The sequence below is a fragment of the Streptopelia decaocto genome (genome assembly GCF_964273445.1).
Source record: "Streptopelia decaocto genome assembly, chromosome: 1".
Taxonomy (NCBI): domain Eukaryota; kingdom Metazoa; phylum Chordata; class Aves; order Columbiformes; family Columbidae; genus Streptopelia; species Streptopelia decaocto.
This window is the reverse complement of record NC_138663.1, coordinates 122,528,013-122,552,628: the sequence shown is the minus strand read 5'-3', so window position 1 is coordinate 122,552,628 and position 24,616 is coordinate 122,528,013. Positions and strand designations below refer to the sequence as shown.

At 45.3% G+C, this 24,616-nt stretch overlaps 1 protein-coding gene across 1 annotated transcript in view; it reads right to left on the bottom strand.

The window, feature by feature from the left end:
- TIAM1 (TIAM Rac1 associated GEF 1) overlaps positions 1–24,616 on the bottom strand; it is a 198,814-nt gene that overhangs the window by 157,470 nt on the left and 16,728 nt on the right. Inside the window, exon 2 of the mRNA XM_082076393.1 lies at positions 1,066–1,407. The gene's annotated coding sequence lies outside the window, so the exon portion shown is untranslated. The remainder of the gene's footprint in view (positions 1–1,065; positions 1,408–24,616) is intronic.

Genomic DNA, 24,616 nt, shown 5'->3' with positions numbered 1-24,616 from the left:
CTGCTAGCTGGCACTGCCGGTGCCACACGGGCCACCAAGCGCCGGGTAATTTCACACACCATATGTGCAGCAATCGGGAAGCATCGAGAGCACAGTGCTGGAGAAGCAGCCACTGCCTGCAAATCAGCAGTGATACAGTGAGGGAGAAGCGGCAAAACAACATCCACAAGTCAGATGTCACATGCAGTCCTTCCAAGGTGACATAAACACCCCTGGACATGATCTCAGTCCAACACAAAAGGCGCAGAGACACGGGGAATGCTTCAGCATCACCCACCTGTTTGTGCAGCATTGCTTGACCCAGAACACAGCACCTACCCCCACCACCACGTAGCCCACAGGCAGGGATTTAGGGGGGCTAGCGTGCCATGCAGTGACAGGAAGGGTCAAGGCAGCAGACTCAAGGCCACTGCACACATGGCTGGTTCCATGTCATGCACCCAGCTGAGCCCTGCAACTCTGCCCTGTCCCAGCAGCCTACAGCCGTACCTCTGCCGTCTCTGCCTCTGGCTGGGAAACCCGCCGGCACGTTTCTGGCATTGCCACTGACAGGGACACACACCGGGCAGAAGACCAGGGTGCAGGAGAACAGCCCTCAGCAGGGACTGGTGATGCACATACCAAGTGCAAGACATGGGTATCCACTTGCCTGGGAGGAGAAGCCCCCTCCTTGCATGGAGTTTCACCAGTCAAAATACAGCATTGCCAAACTTCAGGCATCAAAACATTGAGGTCTACTTCACACCAAGGGTGGTGCTGTTTTTTGTTTTTGTGGGTTTTTTTTAACTGCTGCTTGGTCCATGTGACAAATTTTAAGGAAGCAAGACTCAAATCCTCATAAATAAAAACACTTGGGAATGGGGAGGGGGATACAACAACATGACAGACACCCACATACTTAGATTGTAAAAACCTAAGAGGTATAACAGCACCAAAGTTCTTGTCTCAGAAGTAGTAAAGCTTTGTTTATTCTTTATTGAAAATACCTCAGTCACTGAAGAAAAAAAAAGGGGGGGGGGGGAATGAAGTTTTAAAAACATTGTCTGACATATCATTTATACTCACCTTAGCAAGATCTCTTGTCTTCCAAAGGTCTAACAGCTTCTAGATGGACGTAGCAGCACTGGAAAGAGCGAGCTTAACAGCACTATCTGCAGAGAGATACCTTTAAAGCAGAGGGTCTGAGTTTTTCTCTGTGTAGTCCCATCAACAGATTTTGGTCTTCATGGTTCCTCTAGCTGGCTTCTCCTAAGCAGAAGGGTCTGGAGACGAGTTACACAGTGGCTCTTGGATGAATGCGAGAAGCCTCTCTGGAAAGCTGCGGTCTGGCAGTCGGGGTTGCAGGACTGATGCGCCAAACAGCTGTGCCCCGTGTCGAGCCCCGCCGTCAGGTACCAGCGTGCTCCCCTGTGCAAAGAGCAAACAGAGAGCTGACAAGTGGAGCCTTCAGCTATGGTGCAGCATTTTGCTTGTGTTTTATGTAACCATTTATGACTGTTATTCAATTATGAAGAAGAGTTTACCATGGAAACTGCAAGGAGGTGTTTTGTTTAAGATACAGAACACACTTCTTAAGTAAGAGCTGTTCATCTCTATGCAAACATCTGAACTGCATTTAAGGTTTCACATTTAGATGTGTTTCTCAGAAGATGGCCAGTCCTACTTGGAGGCTATGCACTGCACAGCACACTTTAAACCAAAGAATTTTTAAATTTTTTCTCCCTGAAGCTAAAAAGCCAGGTGAAACGCAGGAATGGATCCATTCCTTCATGCAGCCACTGCAGCGTTTGGCAGGGAAAGCCATTTTCTGCTGAGGCCCCACAGGACTGTAGCGGCTTAGCAGGCTGCCAGCCTACATGAGCCCCCGAAACTGCTAAGCATCAGGGACCAGACCCAATCCTGTAGGGCCCACAGTCAGTAAGTGACCTAGTAATCCAATTAGGCAGTAACACAGGCTGTCTGAAGAAATAAAACAAAGGGAAATGGAAGAAAAAAGTAACAGGAAAGAAATTATGCCTGAAGCAAAGCATATCCTCATTATGCCCCTTAACCTGCAGCTGCAAGCTGGAGCTTAACTGGGTACACCCAGTGCCTGGGAGAAGGGGGCAACAACCTACAGAAAGCCCAGCGTGCACCCCAGCCTGGAAATCCCATCACCAAACACAAGAGCTGCTCACTGGGTCTGTGGAAGACCGAGCAGCAAAGAGTAAAGCTTGGCATATCTCCAACCTGTTTGAGCTATTTCAAGTGCTTTTCACAGAACCATAGAATCATTCTGGTTGGAACAGACTCTTGAGATCATCAAGTCCAACCGTAACCTAACTCTAGCACTAAACCATGTCCCTAAAGAACCTCATGTCTTTTAAACACCTCCAGGGATGGTGACTCCACCACTTCCCTGGGCAGCCTGTTCCAATGTCTGACAACACTTTATGTGAAAATTTTTTTCCTAATATCTAATCTGAACCTTCCCTGGTGCAACTTGAGGCCATTTCCTCTCATCCTATCACTTGCTACTTGGGAGAAGAGACAAACACCCTCCATGCTACAACCTAATTTTGTCATAACACATTCAGCCACCGCCAAGTATTCTGAGTGTGTTATCCAGAAAGCCACATAGCTGGAAAGCGACAGGGGAGGGACACCGATAATATTTTTTCTGAACATGGCTAGGAGACAGAGGCTGCTCCCATAAGCACTCCCTTGGGGCGCCCATCCCCAGCTGCCCAACCTACCAGGTGCCCAACTCCAAAGAGTATCCCATGCTTTTCAGAGAATGCCCCACATCTAGCACAAATGCTAACAAGTACATGAGAAACCACCCGTTCAGCTGTAAAGGTCAGAAGCCCTGGGAAGAGAAGTGAAACGCAATTTTGGGGAGCACTGTGAAAGACACTCCAACTGCAAAGGGGGAATTTTCTGGTTTAAACAAATGTTTAAATTGCCAGTGGTTTCCACACACCTAAGAAATGAGCACAGCCAAAGTTTTAAACACACTTTTTAAGTAACTTCCTAGTTGAGCTCTAGCTTCTGCTGGGCTGTAAGATAATTACAGACTCAAACACAGAGCAAGAGATCTCAGCCACTGATGGATTTGTTAGGGGATATGTAAACTCAAAAGCACAAAAAATATCACATCAGCTTCCATGCTTGAGGCCCAAGCAAACAGCATTATCTGGGTTTTTGGAAAACAATAAAATTAAACAAAAAAAAAGCCTTATAAATGCCATTGCTCTGGGAAAAATAGCATTTTTAATAGGAAAATAAACATAAGGCTTGTTTTATGTGATGATAACTATCAGCATGTCAGGGGGTTTTTATGGTTTCCCCATTATCATAACAAAAGCATGCTGAGCATCTTGCTTGAAGTGCAGGAGTTAAAAATGCATAACATCCTGACTTAGACATAATTTTACAAACAAGAAGTGATGAGGCTGCACTTCTCCTACCACTGAGTTCTTTTTATGAATAACTTCAACAGCACTTTAAGTCTGCAGAGAGATCCAGTTGTTTTATCAAGATGGACCTGCAATACAAGATGAAAGCTGGAAAGCAAGATAAGTTAAGGAGCTCAGCATTCACCTCTGGCTTTGAAAAATCCTTCTCCTGAATATTATCAGAAGAGACTCGCTTTTGCTCTGAGCTCTGTGACACGACACTGCACAGCACCATCAATCAATGACGCGATGCCTCTTGGTAGCCATTCACTATGCTACCAAAACCTTGGCTGAGTGTGGCCAGGCCCCCTTTTAAGACAGAGCGGCTCCTGCACTGCTCCAGCTTCTATGCCAAGGGCTGCTCTAGAGCAGAGGGGCAGCCAAATTGCCCTCCCTGGCCAAGGCCAGACATGGAGCAGCTGAAGCCTGGCCTGTCCAGCCACTGACAGGTTTTTCCACCCTGAGGGTGCCCTTGGGGGCTCCTCCGTGCAGCACAGGGGGTTGCCCAGCAGCAGCAAAGGCAGCGCCAGCCTCCCACGCATCGGGAAGCACAGGCTCCGTCACACGTACACAGAATCACAGAATGGTTGGGGTTGGAAGGGATGTCTGGAGATCATCTAGTCCAACGCACCTGCTAAAGCAGGTTCACCTGCAGTAGATTGCACAGGAATGTGTCCAGGCGTGTCTTGAATGTCTCCAGAGAAGGAGACTCCACAACCTCTCTGGGCAGCCTGTTCCAGTGCTCTGGCACCCTCAAAGTAAAGAAGTTTCTCCTCATGTTTAGATGGAACCTCCTGTGCTTCAGTCTGTGCCTGTTGCCCCTCATCCTATCATTAAGCACCACTGAAAGGAGTCTGGTCCCATCCTCTTGACATCCATCCTTGAGATATTTATAAACATTGATGAGATCCCCTCTCAGCCTTCTCTTCTCCAGGCTGAACAGACCCAGCTCTCTCAGTTTCTCCTCATAAGGAAGGTGCTCCAGGCCCCTAATCATCTTCGTAGCCACTGCTGGATTCCTTCCAGTAATTCCCTGTCCTTAAACTGTGGAGCCCAGAACTGGACACAGTTCTCCAGATGTGGCCTCAGCAGGGCGGAGTAGAGGAAGAGGAGAACCTTCCTCAACCCGCTGGTCATATGGTGACCCCAAAACATGCTCTCACATGTCTCCTGCTGTGGGCAGGAACAGATGAGCGGCTCGGGACCTGACCAAGCAAATCTTGAACAATGCAGGTTCGCCCCGAGCGGCTAGGGGGTGTTCATGCCATTGGCTACACAAGTCTAGGGAGCGACCAGTTTTGCCTTGAAAAAACGTATTTTTCTACCCTCTCCTCAGACAATTAGCAACACAAGCCTGAAACGTCAAAAAACGATTCTTAATTACTAAAGTCAGCACTTAATGACTCCAATTATATTTCCACTGATTTCTGAAAATTGGATTCTCCACTACACTTGCTGTGTTTAAATTAGTTTCTTACCTCATTCACGGTAATTATACCTTGACAAACCAAATTAAAATACAGTTGAGATTTCTAAAATCCTCCTTAAAAGTAGTAGGGATTTAAGAACAAAATATCTCTTAAGGCTACCGCCATCCCCATTTTTCATCGCACTCCCTTCAGGGCACAGGAATGCAGGGGGTTAAAAGAGGTGAGAGATGCAAAGGACAGTGTTTTTTTTAAATGGTGTAGAAACAGTGTTTTAGTAGTAGGAAACAGTGTTTTAGTTCTGTGATAGAAACTCACTGTCCATGTATCACAGAAATTAGCTTCTCCTTTCATCCTAAAAACCAACAGAAGTTATTCTTCAGGTTCACCGCCACCAGTACCACAGAGGACTCCAACAATGAGGAGATTCAGATGTGCATTATTTGAGAGGGAATACATTTCTCACTTAGAACTAACAGCTCTCTGTAGCTACTCTGCATGCTGAGACCCTAATATCTAGACTTATCATCAAAATATGCCTATGGGGTAAGCATGGCTTCTGCAGGATGCAGTTGTACCCATTTGGGGATGCCTACCCTTTATTAGGGAATTATTTTCAAGTTCCTGTTTGTAATTAGTATTAGAAATGGAAAAGGACTGGAGAGTAGACAGCATGTTTCAAGAAACTAACCAACCAATGGAAAAAAATGCATTAAAACACAGTATTTTAGGGAAAGCCTCTACAGGCATTTATTTCATACAATACAGAGAGAACAGTGATTTCTCCACAGAGGATGCCCCTCCATAATTTTTTCTCCCAAAAGATGAAGTATTAAACACTACCAGCCCTTAATCTCTTTTCCAGTCTCAAAACTAAAACCTCTGAAGCACATGGGTATGTGTTACATTGCAGCAGCCTGGCAATAGCTACGGGAAGTTGTCAAGTATCCACAGTAACTACAGCGAAGCCAAGGTGCCCAGCAATACAGTCACAGGAGTGTGTCTCAGCACCTGGACAAATTAATCCTAATCCCTGCAGGACCAGAGCCGTTTCGGGAGCCAGATGCCTGGCTCTGTACCTCAAAGGACAGGCAGTCACTACTGTGGCTGGGAGGTTAATACACTGAGCAACCAAGCCAGCACTGAAGTTGACTGGTGGTAAATTTAAAAGAGGTTTCAGGTTTCTCAGGGATGACAACTGTCCTAAAGGAGCAATGACAAGTCTGAAACAGTCTGGAGCGACATGGTGTGCCACCCGGCAGCTCCTTACAGCAAAGCACTAAGACACTGCAAAGCCCCCAGCAGCTCACTACAACTAAGAGGAATACAAAGCAAATCATCTGCACGTGTTCAATGTGTATAGTATTAATTGAAAAGGCAAGAGGATACAGATTTACAGGGTCACGTTTTCACTTCAGTATAGGGATATAATATGCTGCTGTCACAGCCACTTCTTGCAGTAATACCTTTTCATTATGTTTGTTTCTGCTTTATTTTTATTCTCGTCTTTCACAGATACTCATTACTCAGCAGTGGTTGTTGGATTTTATGTTCACATATGGTTTAAAGAGGTGGCTGTTTAATGTTCCCTATATGTAAATAACTACATGCTGTTTCAGTCCCTGCTGTGCAAGTGAAAGAATGATTAGATTATAAATCTCAAATACAGAAATATGTCAAGTTGGTTTTCATCTACACATCTATTAGAGCTTACTCTGGGTTACATTTTGTATCTTCCCTTTCACCCACAAATTCCCACTGCTTTTAATGAGTGCATAAAGCAACCAGCAACAGGCTAAAACAGCCCAAAAATCAGGACTCCTGAGGAGCAGCCCTCTCGTAGGCATCCCTCTGCCTGGAAGCAGGGCTTTCACCACCACCAGTGCAAAGCCCAATCTGAGGTGGCAACACCAAGGATGTCCCCCTGCTGCGGATGCCCGGGTAACCCGGGGCATGCCCAGGGAAAGGCCACGCGGGACAACATGACAACCCCTGCTGCCACCCATGCTGGTGCGCCAGCGAGTGGGAACCACCACACAGGGAGCTGGTGTCACCACGAGCAAAGCGCAGCCATGGGACGACACATGCAAACAGCAGTGCAGCACAGCATGGCAAGAGCCAGAAGGGGCAAACACCTGCGTTTCAAATGATTCTGCTTTTACTCTGTTTGTGGCATAACCCTAGTGCTGCTACTTGAACACATGTTTTTCAGTGTAATTTATCATCTTTTTAATAAGGCTGACAGCATTCATTTCAAATCAAAGCTCCTATGTCAAGCATATTAAACCCATTTTTATCTTTCAGAAGTGAATGCCATGAGAGCCAGGAACAACGTTAACATAACCACTAACATTTCCAGCTTGTTCAGTATCAGAAACCAGCACATAGAATAATCTTTTGAACCTTCCAAGGCGGAGAAGCACTCGTTAAGTAACTAAAGAGATACATAATTTGTTGTTCAGCCAGTCTCCCTTCCTCACCAAGCAATGAGAGACTGCAGGAAACGCTCCTGCTCCTTGCCATCCCCAGCCCCGATGCTCCCAGGCCTCTCAGTGCTTGCTCAAAACAAAACAAACAAACAAACAAACAAAACTGGGCCTGTACAGCAGAGGATGCAAAGCCTTCATGAGTATGATGTACCAATGCAAGCAAGCAGGAAGCATGGCAGGCAGCAGCAGCATCCAAATTCTTTCCAATGAAGAGGGAATTTGTTTGGTTAAAACTCTCATCTCATCCTGGGAGGGTGAGCACACAACCGGCTGCTGTGCACGGGTGTGGGGCAGTGAGCAATGGTCGCTGTCAACTCAATCCAGGAGCAAAATCAAGTGTATCAGTACCACTGTGAACAGGCACAAGCACTCCTCATGCAACCACCTGCCTCAGGTACATGGGTGTAGAAACCAGTCTCTGGTGGCAAACAAAAAAGCAAAACCAGGAAACGCCTCAGAAAGCAGAAATTAAGACACTAACTAAGAAACCAGGAAGGAAGGAAAAATTGTTGGCCTGTGGAAGCAGGCAGTAAATAGCCTGAAACTGGGTATTAATTCAATTTATACAAAAGTAGTCCAGACTATCAAGTTTGGGCATACTCTTTCTGTAGTTAAAAGTCAGAGTGACTGCAAGAGCTACAGGATTCAAAAGATGCTCCAAATCAACACTGCAGTACAAGGACAGGAGGAACCCACAGCTGCTCAGGTTTGCCTTCTTCCATCCCCATCCTACTCCTACACTCCTTGAGTATATTAATGAGGAATCCTTGCCCAAATCCAGTTCCAGTAACTGATTTCTGCTGACCTAAAGTTATCCTGCAGCTCTAACAACAGATGATGGATCTCATTTCGTACCCTAGCAGCCTCTTTTCTGTGGCATTGTTCTGCATATTAATGATCCTTAATGAGATCTAAAAGCATCTGCAAAGTCTAAGGTATGGATTTTACCACTTACTCCCAGCCGACGATGGTAAAGTATGTTTAATGATCAAAACCAAGAAAGGAAAGCATTCATTAAGACATCCTCTTACTCTTCTGGAAAGGGCATTAAGATGCCACCTCAACCAGTGGTGGCGGGTGACTAAGGTGATGAGTAATATCAGTCTGAAAAGAATTTTTTAAAAATAAATATGGGGGTTTTTTTTTCAGTTGGCAGGGAATAAGCCTATTCAGTGGAAGCAGGAGAAAAAAAAGATCAAGGGAGTAAAGGAAAAGAGCTGCCCACTTGCCCGTGACACTGTCAGCTTTGGACAATAATGAAAGATTAGGCCTTATGAATACAAACCACCTCCAGTTGGGGTTCCTGGAATTCAGTGCTTCCCCTAACTGCTGAAGAGGTGCTTGTCAGCTGATCCTTATTTCTCAAGTTTCAGATGATGACTAGGGTGGAATAAGGCAGAAAAGAAGGGTTAATTAAACAAAGAAGCAAATAGGCAAGAGCTTTAGAAATTGATTAGACAATGAAAGTAAATGACTTGGCAAAACAACCTTGATTTCACTGCCAGAGTTATAAAACATTTAAGAGATGGAATGCTGTTTTAATGATTGATTCTCTCACTGTACATTCTTGCAGAAATGATAAATACTTATTGGGGACAATGAAATCACAACCAAGCCACCTCCTCTTCTACTCTCTGAAAGGAGAAAAAGCTGCCAAGGACCTCTTCATCTAGAAACCAAAGCACCATCAAGGACTCAGGAAAATGATCATGTTGTCAAAATCAAGCTCAGAAAAATAAACTCATCAAGCCTGTGTGGCATTTGTTGTTTCCTTCCTTGGAGGAACAATGCATCAACATTCAGGTAAGTGACCAAAACCAGAAACCCATCTTCCCTCTGCATTCCTGCTCTATAGCTAGACTCTGCATTTTCCACTCTCACATGTAGATCTATTTCTGCTTGTTTGGGAAGTCATATGGGCTGGGGAAGGTCCACAGCCTTGGGAAAAAAATATGCATAAAACATAGACCATGCCTATGTTACTCATGCAATGGTTATTTAATGCTTTTTGTAATACTGGTAAAGAAAAGATACTTCAGACCAATTTCATAACACCGAAGTCTTGAATCATCATGTTCATGAGGTCAGAACTACAACTAGTATAAATTTAGTTATCACGACCATAAATCCCAGCATCGTAATGCTGAAATATTCCAGCCGTCAGAGCAGCGATGTTGCAGACTGACCCGCATTTTTAACCTCGACTGTACATAATTGTTAATCACTGACCCATTCTCCGGCAGCCCTTGGCTGGAGCGGGTTGCTAAGCGACCCATTTTTGCTCCAGATATTTTTTTAAACCTAGTTTCAAAAGGGCCAAAAGTCAAAGTGAGGACTATTGCAGACAGATCCAAGGTGGAGGTGCAGGCATAAGAAGCGAGACCAACCCACACCTCTATCAAAAGCTTAATAATATTCAGTGCCACTTTGCTACATATGAAAACCCTTTACAGAAGCCTTGCTGCAGCTCTGACACAGCTCACACGCCTCCTGACCTGCAATATGAGTTGCCTCCTGCTTCTGAATAAGTTCCCGTGCAATCGCCAGCACTAGAAGACAGAAATGAGGAGCCAGATCTCCATGTTCCCACGTCTGGGAGGCAGAAGGGCTGCAGCCCAGCAGGGCTGAGAGCAGACACTTGGCTGTGCCCACCTGCCAGCCCTGCAGGGGTGGGAAGCCCAAATGCTCACAGAGCCCAGGGGTGACAGGCAACATCCTCCAGACCAGCACTTGCAGGCACCCAAAGGACTGCGCCGAGTAAGAACAGCCTTCAGAACACACACAGGGTTTTATTAAAAAACCACACTGCTCTTTGAAAGCTAATGGGAATATAATTACTCACCCAGCAAGGAGTGCAGGGACTTTCTACAGAGTGATGATTAGAAATAATCAGGTAAAATTAATCAAGCAGAGGGTAGAAATTGTCCAGCCTGTGTTTCTGTGCCTGCATTGCCCCACAGCTGTCCCTTCCCACCTCCCACATCAGCAGGGACACCGACACACAGGCCCTGCTGGCACCCAGCCGCGGGACCAATGACCAGCACATCAGGCAACCAAATTATTTCTGCGGCTCCCTTCAACACACAGGAGCCTGGGGCTCTTGCACCCATGGGGCTGCCACACTCCTCAGGACTTGCAGGGAGGGACCTCATCACTCCAGGACTTCTATCCTTCTGCCAAACTAGCTTGGGTGGGACATGGATGGCCAGGGAGGACTGTGAACACTGCCCTACCTCTCAGTCATGCAAGACTCAGGTCTATTTTTTCTCCTTTTTTCTTCTTCTCCCTTTTTTTCTTCACAAAAAAGCACGCTGAAGAAGAGGATAAACACCATGTTATGTTGTCTCAGAGAAACATCCTTCTCATTCCGGTATTTTACTCATGTATCACCATCTCATTAACAAACACTATGGTACGTCATTAGTTGTAGAAACTTAATTTCTGTTCTGTAGAAACCAGTGGTAGAAATGCTACAGATTTAAACAGAAGCAAAACTGAGCAACCACACTACTTGTCAAGAAGGAACTAGAAAAGTTACAGGATTCAGGAGGAACATGCAGACAGGAAAGCTCTGAAGTTCTGCTTTTTTCTGCTTACTCTCCCCCCTCCCCTTTTTTAAAATATAACCTACTAGTGTAGGTTACAGTAGGAACTATAGTTACTAGTATAACTAGTGTAAATTAGACCTTTATGATTAAGTTTACAAAGCAGCTGAGCAATTCAATTCAGTAAGACAAGCTGTGGCTATACACCAGAGTGGATACTCAAGTAGCTGAACATGTCTTGTTTTCTTATTTTCAGAAGAGTTTGTGTATCAGTTCAATACTTTTATGTAAACATGCCTTTTTTTTTTTCATTTAAAACTTCAAGTAAACTTAAACAGCCTAGCCCAACAAGTACAGGGGTAAATACACTCAAAACCAGTAGAGGCTTCCAGCTTGTGTATCTCTTACCATCAGGAATCTTCTTTTCACCAAAAGTAGCCTAGGCTACAATACCAAGGTTTTAGGAGTATCACAGTATGTTTGAGATTGGACGGGACCTCAGAAGATCATCTAGTCCAATCGCCCTGCTGGAGCAGGAACGCCTAGGTGAGGTCGCACAGGAACATGTCCAGGCGCGTTTTGAATGTCTCCAGAGAAGGAGACTCCACAACCTCCCTGGGCAGCCTGTTCCAGTGCTCTGTCACCCTCACTCAGAAGAAGTTTTTTCTCAAATTTAAGTGGAACCTCTTGTGTTCCAGCTTGACCCCATTACCGCTTGTCCTATCATTGTTTGCCACCAAGAAGAGCCTGGCTCCGTCCTCGTGGCGCTCACCCTTTATATATTTATAAGCATTAATAAGGTCACCCCTCAGTCTCCTCTTCTCCAAACTAAAGAGACCCAGCTCCCTCAGCCTTTCTTCATAAGGGAAGTGCTCCACTCCCTTAATCATCTTTGTTGCCCTACGCTGGACTCTCTCCAGCAGTTCCCTGTCCTTCTTGAACTGAGGGGCCCAGAACTGGACACTGATGGGGTCTCACCAGGACGGAGTAGAGGGGAAGGAGGACCTCTCTCGATCTACTAACCACCCCCCTTCTAATACATCCCAGGATGCCATTGGCCTTCCTGGCCACAAGGGCACAGTGCTGGCTCATGGTCATCCTGTTGTCCACCAGGACCCCCAGGTCCCTTTCCCCTACACTGCTCTCTAATATGTAATTTCCCAACCTATACCGGAACCTGGGGTTGTTCCTGCCCAGATGCAGGACTCTACACTTTCCCTTGTTAAATTTCATTAGGTTATTCCTCGCCCAACTCTCCAGCCTGTCCAGATCCCGCTGGATGGCAGCACAGCCTTCTGGCGTGTCAGCCACTCCTCCCAGCTTAGTGTCATCAGCAAACTTGCTGATAGTACACTCTATTCCCTCATCTAAATCGTTAATGAATATATTGAATAATATTGGCCCCAGTACTGACCCCTGAGGCACTCCACTAGATACTGGCCTCCAACTAGACTCCGCACCATTGACTACCACTCTCTGGCTTCTCTCCTTAAGCCAGTTTGCAACCCACCTCACTACTCTATTGTCTAGACCTCCTCAACTTAGCTGTGAGGATGCTGTGGGAGACTGTGTCAAAGGCTTTACTGAAGTCAAGGTAGACCACATCCACCGCTCTGCCATCATCCATCCACCTTGTTACATTCTCATAAAAGCCTATGAGGTTGGTCAAGCATGACTTACCCTTGGTAAAGCCATGCTGACTGCCCCTAATTATGCTGACTGCCCCTCTTATCCTTGATATGCCTTGAGATGGCACCAAGGACAAGCTGTTCCATTACTTTCCCAGGGACAGAGGTGAGGCTGACCGATCTATAATTACCCGGGTCCTCCTTCTTGCCCTTTTTGAAGACTGGAGTGACATTTGCTTTCCTCTAATCCTCGGGCACCTCTCCCGTTTCCCAAGACTTGGCAAAGATGATGGAGAGCAGTCCAGCAATGACTTCAGCCAGCTCCCTCAGCACCCGAGTAATAGAGATGGGTTAAAAAACAATGTAAGCTATATTTTGTAAAGAGGCAGAGAAGGATTTAGGCAACCAGATGATAGCTAGGGACAACATGTGCAAAAAAGGCAGAGAGCTAAGAGGATGGAGAGGTCAAAGTAAAACAGAGAGGGGCCCTGAGCAGAGCACCCACCCAATGGAGCCAACGGGCATTGCCCAATGTGGCCTGGCCAAAGAGACTCCCCATCCCTGAGTCCTCCCCTCGACCAGCATCTCCCCTCCTGCTGGGTGGGCCAGGATAATGGGGAGACCAATGGCAAAGTCCTATGACTAGGCCCCATCTTCACCACAGGTGAATTTTCAGCCCTTTGAGCAGCAGCTGAGGCCTACAGGCAGGGACGTACAGAACATCAACCTACGCCACCACATTTACCTACGTGCTCTGCAAACACTTGGCGTTTGCATCGCTTAGTCTCTGTTTTATAACCATGGAATTATTAGCTTGGAAAAGAAATTATTAAGTATGAAGAAATCATACGAATCCAGGGGGCCCCATGAGTAATTAGACTGCATCTGTTTAGACTATTTTTTTGATAGTTTGTTATAAAGGACTTAAAACCTTAACCCAGCTTGTCTTCACTGCTACTCTCAGGGTCTAAGCGAGCTGTTTATCACACTCGGTGATACTAAAATGAGTTATGCAGCATAAAGCTTTGTCACTGCCTTGTCAGTCAGTCCAAGCAACAGGATACCATCACCTCCAGCTGACCCCTGGAAGTTAAGTATTGTTTCATGAAAAAAAATACTGAAGCTTGTTGATGGCAATCTGCCCTCCAGACAGACAGACCTTGCGCAACACCCGACCTGCATCCCAAGCCAAGGCATCGCCCAGCAGGACTGCTAACGGGAGATGAATAACCACAGCACATGGGAAGGTGACGAGACTGAAACACAAAACCAGTGACTTCGGGAAGGCTGTTGGGATTAAACAATGACTTTCCACTGGTTCTGAAGAGGAAGACCAAGAGATGACCCAGAGTAGGAAACGTGGCCAAATAAAACTGCTAGGAGCTGGATTGCTCACTGTTCCCTTTTGCAAGCAAAGCTTCTAGGAAAAGAAAACAAACCCTTTTCAGTCCTAGAAGAGCCTGGAGTACAAAACCTGGACTGAGCTTTGTACACTGCCTGTCCCTGAGAATAAAAAGGATCAGGCAGAGAGAGAAGAAAGGTGCAATATGTGTGTGCACACAGGCATCAAAGAGGCACTGCTACTCGGAAGCCAGGACACAGACAGCAGAAGTAATTTAGGCCCACTCGTCTCTGCTGAACACTAACAAAAGAATAAAGGAACTGTAAAGAGCTCCAAACAACAAAACTCTTCCTGGAGAAAGAGAACTATTCAAGTGGCACCTGATAAATATTGCAACTGTTAAATGATTGATGCCCACAGGAATCAAGCAACCAGTCTCCTACCAAAGGCAGAGGTGACTGCTGAGATCACTGAAAGTTTTGGCTGTACAGAGACCTGAGGACCAAGCCTAAAAGGCTCAGTGAACATCCTGATCCCTAAAGAAAGAAAGCAAATAAATAAATAAATAAATAAATAAATAAAAATATTAAGGAAAAAAAAAAGGAGAGAAGAAAAAAAGCACAAGAAGAGACAACCAGAGCTAATCTTCACAGTGGTCTGCTCCATTGGACAGGAAGCAAATCTGACCATGCATAAAACATGACAACATGGATTTGGAACCAAATTCCTACTTCATCAGGCCTACTAAAACCAGCCATCAAAGGGAGCCTCAACCTGCTTGACACAAGCAAGCACCAGGTGACTGTGTCTGCCTGGGGGCTTGGGGCAGCAGAGAAGGCAGGCAGGAGCACACACGAGAGAATAGAAAACAAAGAGGAGTGCACGAGGCCACTTACACAGCACGTTGGAGACGGAGATGCATGTTACTCCAGGTGTCTCAGGCAGTCAAAACCCACGCTGTTGCCAGAGATGACAACTCCATCTTCCATCTGTACCCTGCGTGCCTGACCCTGCCTTCTGCAGTCCTGGATGCTCCTGCACCCACACAATGCAAGGTGTGCAGGTGGAAGTGAACCCTTGGTGAAAATCCACCCTACCAAGAGTGGTTTCAAGTGGACTGGCTCCCTGAACACCTCACCACATGGTCACTAGCATTTTCCTTGTCCTTTCCCTTGTGCCAGCCTCCCCAGGATGCCAGGGGACGGAAATCCACCTCATCCCACCTGACGGTGCACGGAATCACATGGGGCAGAACGGGGCAGAGCTGGCACAGCCACTCCTGTGCTGAATCCTTTCTAGTAAAGCAGCCTCACATTTCCAGAGAGCCATTAATCTACCACCTTTCAGCTCTAAAATTCATATAAATTATTTTATTCATAATTAATTAAGGTCTCTAAATGTGGAAATTAAATTACCATTTACAGTGTAAAAGGAGATAGCACAGAAAAACCTAGATAGCACCAACAGTTCTCTCCTCTGCATGAATCAGGACATGCGGGGGTGGGGGCTATCCGGCAGTAGCTTTATATCATAATACAGATCTCAGCATCTTTGAAAAGCTGCTCAGGCCCAGTCACAAGAGACCTCTATGTCTACGGTGTCAAATTAATCCCAAAACTCAGATGCCCCTCAACTCTGCCCCCAGTAATCCCCTGAACTCTTGCATTAGAAGCACATTTGCAGGACAGCTAAAAAAGCAGCGTTTCTTCTATCACTTGGCTCCTCTGCTGGAAAACAAACTGAAGCACAAAAGAGCTGCTCCTCATCACATGTATTTAGACTCACCTTTCCATTCAAATCAGGCTGCAGCAAAAGAGAGAACATACAGGGAAACAGATGGCCCTGCACTGAACACAAGGCGTAATTCACTTGAGGGGCTGAGAGACAGGGAGGGAGATGGGATGAACAAGCTGCAGATCAACGCCACCATTGAATTCAGCCTTATATTTATAGCAGAGCCCAGCTGTAAATACTGTTACACATACTACAGCCATTAACATTTTCTCATTAACTCAGAAGGGAAAGAATCTGGAAAGTTTTTTTTGCTGCTTGTTTCAAAGGCAAAGCAGCATCTGAATCAGTGATGGGGATGATGATGACTGTTTCAAAGGCAACTTCCTCCCACCCCTCATAGCCCACCAATGCAGTTAGATCCTTTTACTCTCATAATGGATTCTGATACTTTATCCATTATATTCAGCTACTGGTTTTCCCAATTGCAAAGGGATGTTTAGGCTGAGAGGACAATAGGAAGATAGGAATCTGATGAGGAGCAGCTGAGGGAACTGGGGCTGTTTAGCCTGGAGAAAAGGAGGCTGAGGGGAGACCTTATCACTGTCTACAACTGCCTGAAAGGAGGTTGTAGCATGGAGGGTGTTGGTCTCTTCTTCCAAGTAGCAAGTGATAGGACAAGACGGAATGGCCTCAAGTTGTGCCAGGACAGTTGTGTCTGTGTTCAGACTGGATATTAGAAAAAAATTCTTCATGGAAAGGGTTGTGAAGCACTGGAACAGGCTGCCCAGGGAAGTGGTGGAGTCACCATCCCTGGAGGTGTTTAAAAGGCATTTAGATGAGGTTCTTAGGGACATGGTTTAGTGCTAGAGTGAGGTTATGGTTGGACTCAATGGTCCTGAGGGTCTCTTCCAACTGAAATTACTCTAAGATGGCCTGTATACAGTTACCCAAAGAGACCAGGAAACACGTATCCTGAGACATTAGCATACTCAGCCAGGCAGTCAGATTGCAGAAGGGTAATAGCCATGTTGAAATTAAGCAAAGAAGAAAAGGTTAATATATGTGACCTTTCCAGTTCTGTGTAGCCAAAAATAACGATGCACAAACTACAAAAAAGTTTTAGGGCTAGATTTGCTCCCCTCAAGCACCCTCATGTCTCACCAAAGTCAGCGGGGGATGAGTTGATGCCTGCGCAAACAGCATGCACAACTTTTCCTTACAGAGGGAACAGAGGAAAGCTCCTTGCAGTACCCCACAGGAGCCTTTCAGGATCAGTTCTTCACTTGGCAAGACAAAAACCACCAAGCCAAGTAACAGAACAGTCATGTTTGTTGCTGAAAAAGCAGGCTCTGAAAAGATTGAGAATGTGGATAGCAGGAACAAGAAGAACCGCTCCGTCTGGTCTCTCTCCCTCATGCGCCCATCTCTGTGAACCCGCTGTCTTTGTGAATCCAACCAACTGGTAAGTCCCCTTCTGCTGCTGACGCACAAAGGATGCGAAACCTCAATTAAGGATCCATGTCTCGCAGGCTGTCGTAATTCATGCCTTTAGCTCTGTAGGACCCCAGGTCACTTCCTGATGGGTAGCTGCTCCACAAACACAGTTCAGAGGCTAGCACTTCCAAAATGCCTACAGGTATACATGCAGAGGTCTATAATTGAGCGCCAAAGGAAATGCAACTGTTGTTCAATAGCCAGTTTTTAAAACCCACAATTGGTTTCTTGTAACATATCCATTAGATAAAAGAACACATAGTTACTTTTTCCATTTCAGTTCAGGCTATTCTACATTGCATTTGATGGCTTAAGTCTTGCAGAGTCCAAGGCACGTGCTTGGCTTTATATCTCTATGCACAGTCTCTATTTACACAGCATGAGAGTATAGTCAAGCAGATACTCAGATCTCAGCAGGAGTGCAGTTGGTACTTTAGTGCCATACCTGAAGGAGCTCTGTATCTCTGTATTTTCAACGTGACGTGGCTCCAGCTGAATGAATCTCTTGGTTTTCAGTTGAACTATGTAATTTTACATGAGAGGCGGCTCAAATTGATGCTAGCATCAAAATGGTATCAAATAAGGAGACAGATGTGAAAAGTGAACAACTGAGGTGTACCTCAAAAGGTGTACCACGTAGAAACACCACTGCAACACTGAGGAAAGCAAAAAGCCCCTCCAAAAGGCAGCTCTATTATTACCTGTAGACATACCTCCTCTTGAAGACCCCAACAGTTGCAGCCACGTCCCAGGTGCCCATATTGCACAAACACAGAACCCAGCCCCTGTCTCTAGAGAGCTACAGCGGGGCCAAGGCAAGCCTCCCAAGCAGTCTCTTGCAAAGACTCCTTTAGCTCCTTCCTCAGCCTCTTCCTCAGGCAGAGACACCAAATCAACCTGTTTGCTGGGGTATCTGCACACTCCCAGGAGGCAGCAGGGAAGAAAGGAGATGTTTCCACACTCCCTTGCCAACGCAGCTCTTTCTGCAAAATGCTGTTTTGTGAAGCCTGGTTTAAATCAGACCCCACGTCTGCAAAACACATCCTCACCTCCCATTCCCAGTGCACAAACCTCACAACCTAATGGGACTACTTACAAACACAGCCACACATGGATGTGCCATACCATCTTCAGACCTGGCACGGCACAGCATAAGCCTTTGGGATGTGCAACTAGTAAGCGACACACAGAAGACCCAGATTTTGTTTGCACATTTGTCGTTTCATCTAACGCCAGATAACCCCAGCCACGTGGGCTCCCATTTGCTCAGAGACCCACTGAGCTCCTTGTTTGATCTGAATGCAGCAACAGCGCTGCCACCCTAATTTCTGACCCCCAGGGTCAGGTCCTCCAGAAGGAAGGGGGTTGCTGCAGAGCCACGTGCCTTCCAGCTTGGAAAGCCAACACCCGAGACAGTCCACCCACTTCCAAGCAGCTTGTACACAAACAGCTCAAGCGTGGTTGACAGGAAAAAAAAAAAAAGGCAATTTCCTCATCAGTACCGCTTTTGTTAGCGACACGACCCAAAGCAGCAAAAACACCTTCTGCTAAACCACCCTCACCAAACCAAGAGCACATAACACATCGTAAATACCACTCTTCAGCTGGGGATGAAGTGCTTTTCTTCTTAATGAGCCTTTCCCAACCAGAGCAGACGATGACCACAGAACAATTACAAAGAATAATATTGGAAATTGCCAATTAGGTACAGTATATAAAAAAAGCTTCAAAGAAGAAAAAGAGTTTCAAAGACACTACTTACTTTTACTCAGCTATAGACAGTACTTATTTAAGAGAAAACATTTTGCTGGAAAACATGTTTGTTTTAATTATACAACTCTGACTTCACACACAAACAAATCCAAGCTATGGAAAACACCATGCCTAGGCTTTTAAAACAGCAAGAGTCAAGCCAAATGGAAGAATATAGTACAATAATCAATATTTCTTTGCAATCTAAAAGGTATTTACCATTTGGTTTTGCCCCTGGGAAATAAGCGCTGTTGCAAAGTGATATAAAACACTGTTCCAGAGCAAAATCTGCCTTTGCCGCGTCCTTGTTATTCACTGGGAAAAAAAAAGAATAAATAAAATTGTGCGTACATGTGCACAGAAAGAACTGGGTAACCCCACAAAGGCAGAGACACTGCTCCTTCTCCCATTCCCAGGCTGAGCACCACCTGTCTCCAGAAGCACCTACAGGGGCCACGCTGGGAGCTCCTTGTGGGAGTGCTGCTGCCACTTTGTGCTGGGGCACCCAGGGGGGCGGCTGGGAACAACAGCAATGCTGCTGGCCAGCCTGTGCTGCCTATCACAGAGGTACCCAGGGCTGCTCTGGATGGCTTTGGGACACCTGGTGTGAGTCCACAGCCCATTCCCACAGGGACCAGCAGCAACACCAACACGGCTGCTTGTGATGTGGCAGCATGCAACCAAAAGTCACACCAACGCACCAGGAAAGACTGGAAATCACTGTTACCTCCAGCGCAGAAAACTGTCTTTGAGTATAAAAACTTTTTATTTCGGCTCCATTTCTATATAGTAGAAGCACCCCAAACTGCCCCAGGTTATCAGCACAAACATCAAACGTACAGAGCCATATTAAATGCGTCAGCAGCCGGCCCCACCAGATCTCTAAAAGCAATGCCTGTGCTGGCAGAGTAAGTTACTAACCCAACTACAAGCACCAGGGTCCAAGGGAACTGGATGCAAAGAAGAAAAAAGAAAAATTAGATAGATATATGGATAGTTAAGAAGAAAGCTCACTGCGCAATTAAAAAGAAAAGAAGAATATAAAACTTCTCCACATAAGAAGAGAAATCATCATCCAGGCTATTTCATGCCATTAATTTTTTAGCAGTACTACCCATTCAAGTCAAATATCAGATAGAGAATTTATACTTTTAGTCTTTTGAAGCAAACCTTGTTACATAAAAAGGAGAACTGACCTGATAGCAGTTCATTGGCAGTGGGGAAAAAAAAAAGGCAATTCCCTCTCACGCATAGCAAATTCAGTGGCAAAACTCCATAAATATTGCAAAGCAGTTTCAGCAATATATCCAATTTGAAAGGAGCTCAGAAGCCAAGGCTTAAAACAAGCCATTAAAGTAAAACACTTTCCCAGTGAAGTGTTTAGAGGTACGGTTTGGAGGCTTTTACTTTTTTTTTTTTTCTCCCCGGTTTGTGACACTGCTGTATTAAAAGCTTGATCTAAACCCCAAAGGGTAAAATCACAGTATCACAGTATGTTTGGGATTGGAAGGGACCTCAAAAGATCATCTAGTCCAATCCCCCTGCTGGAGCAGCAATGCCTAGGTGAGGTCTCACAGGAACATGTCCAGGCGGGTTTTGAATGTCTCCAGAGAAGGAGACTCCACAACCCCCCCAGGCAGCCTGTTCCAGTGTCTGTCACCCTCACTGAGAAGAAGTTTCTTCTCAAATTTAAGTGGAACCTCTTGTGTTCCAGCTTGATCCCATTACCCCTTGTCCTATCATTGTTTGCCACCGAGAAGAGCCTGGCTCCATCCTTGTGGCACTCACCCTTTATATATTTATAAACATTAATAAGGTCACCCCTCAGTCTCCTCTCCTCCAAACTAAAGAGACCCAGCTCCCTCAGCCTTTCTTCATAAGGGAAGTGCTCCACTCCCTTAATCATCTTCGTTGCCCTACGCTGGACGCTCTTCAGCAGTTCCCTGTCCTTCTTGAACTGAGGGGCCCAGAACTGGACACAATATTCCAGATGGGGTCTCACCAGAGCGGAGTAGAGGGGAAGGAGGACCTCTCTCGATCTGCTAACCACCCCCCGGTAGACGTCTGTTTAAGCCACAGAAGGACTCTTTTGGACCCCTCCATCAGGCGGCAGTCCCAGCCACAGAGCCAGGCTGCTTCCCAGCGAAGAAGACAAAAGCTTCTTTTCTCAGCAAGACGCTCAAACAAGCCCCTCTTGCTTTACGACTTAGGGGTTAGTACTGATCTCCCTGCTCATAGCATTTAACAGTTAAAAGGACAACCTCCTCTCTAGCCCAACAAAGAAGATTTGACAATTAGGACAGGACCAGCAATTGCTAGGAAGATGAAGCACCGCCTGGGTTCCCCTAGCATCTGCATCATTTCTCCAGGGAATTCCCACGGCCAAGGAAAGGAGAGAAACAGCAACTCCGTAAAGCCACAAGAGAGATCCAAAACAGAGCAACAATGACCACCCGCCGAAGATATGTCCTGCTATTTTTGCACAAACTGCTTTTACAAAGCAAAAGGAAAAAAGGGAAACTGCTGCTTAAAATATTCTTTGGAGGTTACATAGGGTGTACTTAAAAAAATAATCTATTAATTCTTTGCTAAAAGGAAACATCCTGAACGAAGATCCTATGAAGAAAACAAATAAACTCATTACACAATTGCATATCATTTACTTAAGACCGCTGTGATGAATGCACACAAGCAGTTTTCAGGCAGGGTTTCCCCTGAACTTCCGCATGTTCAACTCTTCTGCTCTCAACACTGAATAAAACAAATAAATAAAATTTAATACTGCATGCATGAGTAGCTCCTGACTTAAAATATTTATGAAATACTATTATCATTACCCCCCAACGCGGGTCATCTGCAGTGCAAAGACATTCAAATCCACAGCACAAGCAGCAAGGACAAGTAAGAATGAGCAACAGAAATGTTCTTTGCTACCTGAGCCATAACTGCTGGCAGGTCCCAAAGCTACCGGCCATGAAAGAAGGATTCAAATAGTCACAATGGTTTGGTTTGACTGCGGTTTTCAGAGAGAAGTCTGCTCCTAAATGTAACCCTGCATTAAAGTATCCACACAATCAAAGCATCAGCACGATTAAAACGAGCTGGAACAAACCTATTACAGCTAGGCTGGCTAGTTTCTCACACAGACAAGCTTAAATTCATATTTAATTAACTATTTTAAGGAAGCTCAGTAGTCTTTTCCAAAGACCAGCTCTCCAGAACTGAATGGATCACCAGCTGCATTTTCAAAAGACAGTGAGGAAAAAAGAACAAAAACCATTTCCTTCTGTAGAAGAAACAGGGAGTCTTGTCTGCAGCAAACCCCCTCAACAGCCATGGGGCATCATGCAAGCCCACACCAGGTGCAGGTGAGTCAAGAGGCTGCCTTTGGTCTCCTGCACCCTGGCTGGAGCTGGCTGCAACACCTCCATCAACAGCCGCATTCCAGGCACCACTAGAAGTTTCACTCACCCTGGCAGATAACAGAAGTACCCAGTGTAAGCAGGTGACTCCCTTATCCTCATTATACAGTACAACAGTGATCTTGCAGCCCTGTCAGAGTCCTTGCCCAGTACCACACGCAGTAAAACTGAACCATGGGGCAGCAGCATGTTGTGATCCTCACAACCTTGTGGTTATGCTTTGATTTATTTTATTTATTGGTGTTTTCTTTATAAGACGGGCTATTTTATATGGAATGCTGAAGCACACTGTGCCTTTGGGTCATTAGTCTGACACCACTTTAACACAAATAAATACTGAGAGTATGCCAGGTTATATTCACCTCCAAAAAAACAACTGAAGAGAATACTTGAGCAAAAGCAGCAGCAGGTTTACTTTAGGCATCTGGAGTGGAAGCAGGTATTACAACCCAAGTACAAAGAGAGCTGTAAGTGGCTGTAAGACTCTGATAATGAGACAGGGAGACTAAAACAGACCCAAACATCAGAACCTTTGAGGAATCTGAATGGAGAAATACAGGGTCTGACAATCACTTTGACATCAATGCAGCCTTAGCTATATAGATGGATGGATAGGTACCAGTGTTTAAATTCCCTGAAGGATTTCGAAAAGTTTTATACTGTAAAAAGAAGTTACACAAGACAACTCTGCTTTTGAATGTTTTCTCTGCAACAAAGGCTACAGGTACTTCAGTCTCTTCTGGCAATGCCACACACTTTCAGCCCCACAAATTTAGAATGTTTTTAATTTAAATGACAATGGGAAATTTAACATTCTAATCTCAGCTAGGAGAAACAGTATTTCAAATACATAAAACATTGGCTTGGGTTAACAAAAGACAAATTAATTCAATCTCTTCAAAAGCTTAGAAGGGTAGAAATTATCTTCTTCCACCAAGCACTACAGAAGCAATTTTAAAGGAAAGTATCCACTGACGAGTGGAGTTTTGTTGGCAAGCCTGAGGAACTCCATTGATATCAACTGTCCTACCCTCTTATACGAAGCCAGGACTTGTTTTATACAATTGCACAATGTGACCTCAGTTTTGAGCTTGTATTAGCTAGGAACAGTGTGTCTCACTGAAGCATTAAAGTCTATGGATTCAGCCAAATCTTCCATCTCAATATGCCACTAAGTCAAACCAGCAACAATTATCATCTCGGTCTTGAAATATGCAATAGCGCATGCAAGAAATATGCTCCACTTGATCTGGAAGACAGATCAGATCCCAGCACTTCTTAATTCCTTCAGAAATGCAGTCACCTTTAATGACTCAAAAAAAGAGGTCATTCCAACAGCATTTAGCTGTTAGTGCTTGGTGGAAGAGAAGAAAAAAGTATTAATTTTTTTCAACAACTATCTAAAGATAGAGAGGGAAGGGAACACGCACCAAGAATCCTAGGAAGGAGAGCAATTAGCAGACAGGGTACAGTGCAGAGTAGTAGGAGTAGTTACATTTATATAGTCCTAAAATTACATTCAGCAACAGTGAGGCTGATGTGGCCCCTGGTGAAAATGAGTTTGACACCTCTGGTACAGAGGGAAAAGTACATGTCCTGTGAAGACAAGACTGGAAATCACACAGTAGTGAATTACAGCAAAAAAAAATCCCCCGCCAACAAAACCTGTGCTGTACGTGTTGGTGCTTTCTTCTGCAGTCAGTCAGCACAACTGGCAAGCAGGAGGTCAGGGCATTGCACAGCCTTGCCGAAACAAAGCCCAGCCACGCACGGTGCTGCACTCATGCTCCTTGGACACCCCTGGGCATCCCCCACCCTTAACTCACAGGATGGGAGAGTGAGAAGCAAGTGACATTTCTCAACACACATTATCTTCAAATTTAATGTTGGTTAAAATTCATCAAGGCAAGCATTTAGTGGCCAGATAACTGCCATGGATCAGAGATTCATTCACTTGCCACAGTCAGCTGCAGAAAAGAAGAAAACAGTCACCTCCCATACACAATTGCCTCTCCTTTCCTGTATTTCTGGTGTCTTCCTATTTCGTGTGGCTTGTGACACCACCAAGCAAAGGGAAAGCCTAGCATCCCACAAGCAAAAGAAGAAAAGCTGGTCTTTCATGGGGATAGAAGAATTAGGTATAGTACCTGCCCTTGAAGTACAAACAGGTTCAGACAACTTCTCTTAGAAAGATAAAGAGTGTGTCACATACAGTTCCTCCTACCATCCCAAGGAGGCTTTAAAGCACTTGAGGAAGGATGTGCCAAGAGAAGACTGTGCATTTGCATCAGACACTTTGATGGTATAAACACTTCTGCGTACCCACATTTATTAAAGAGATTATTA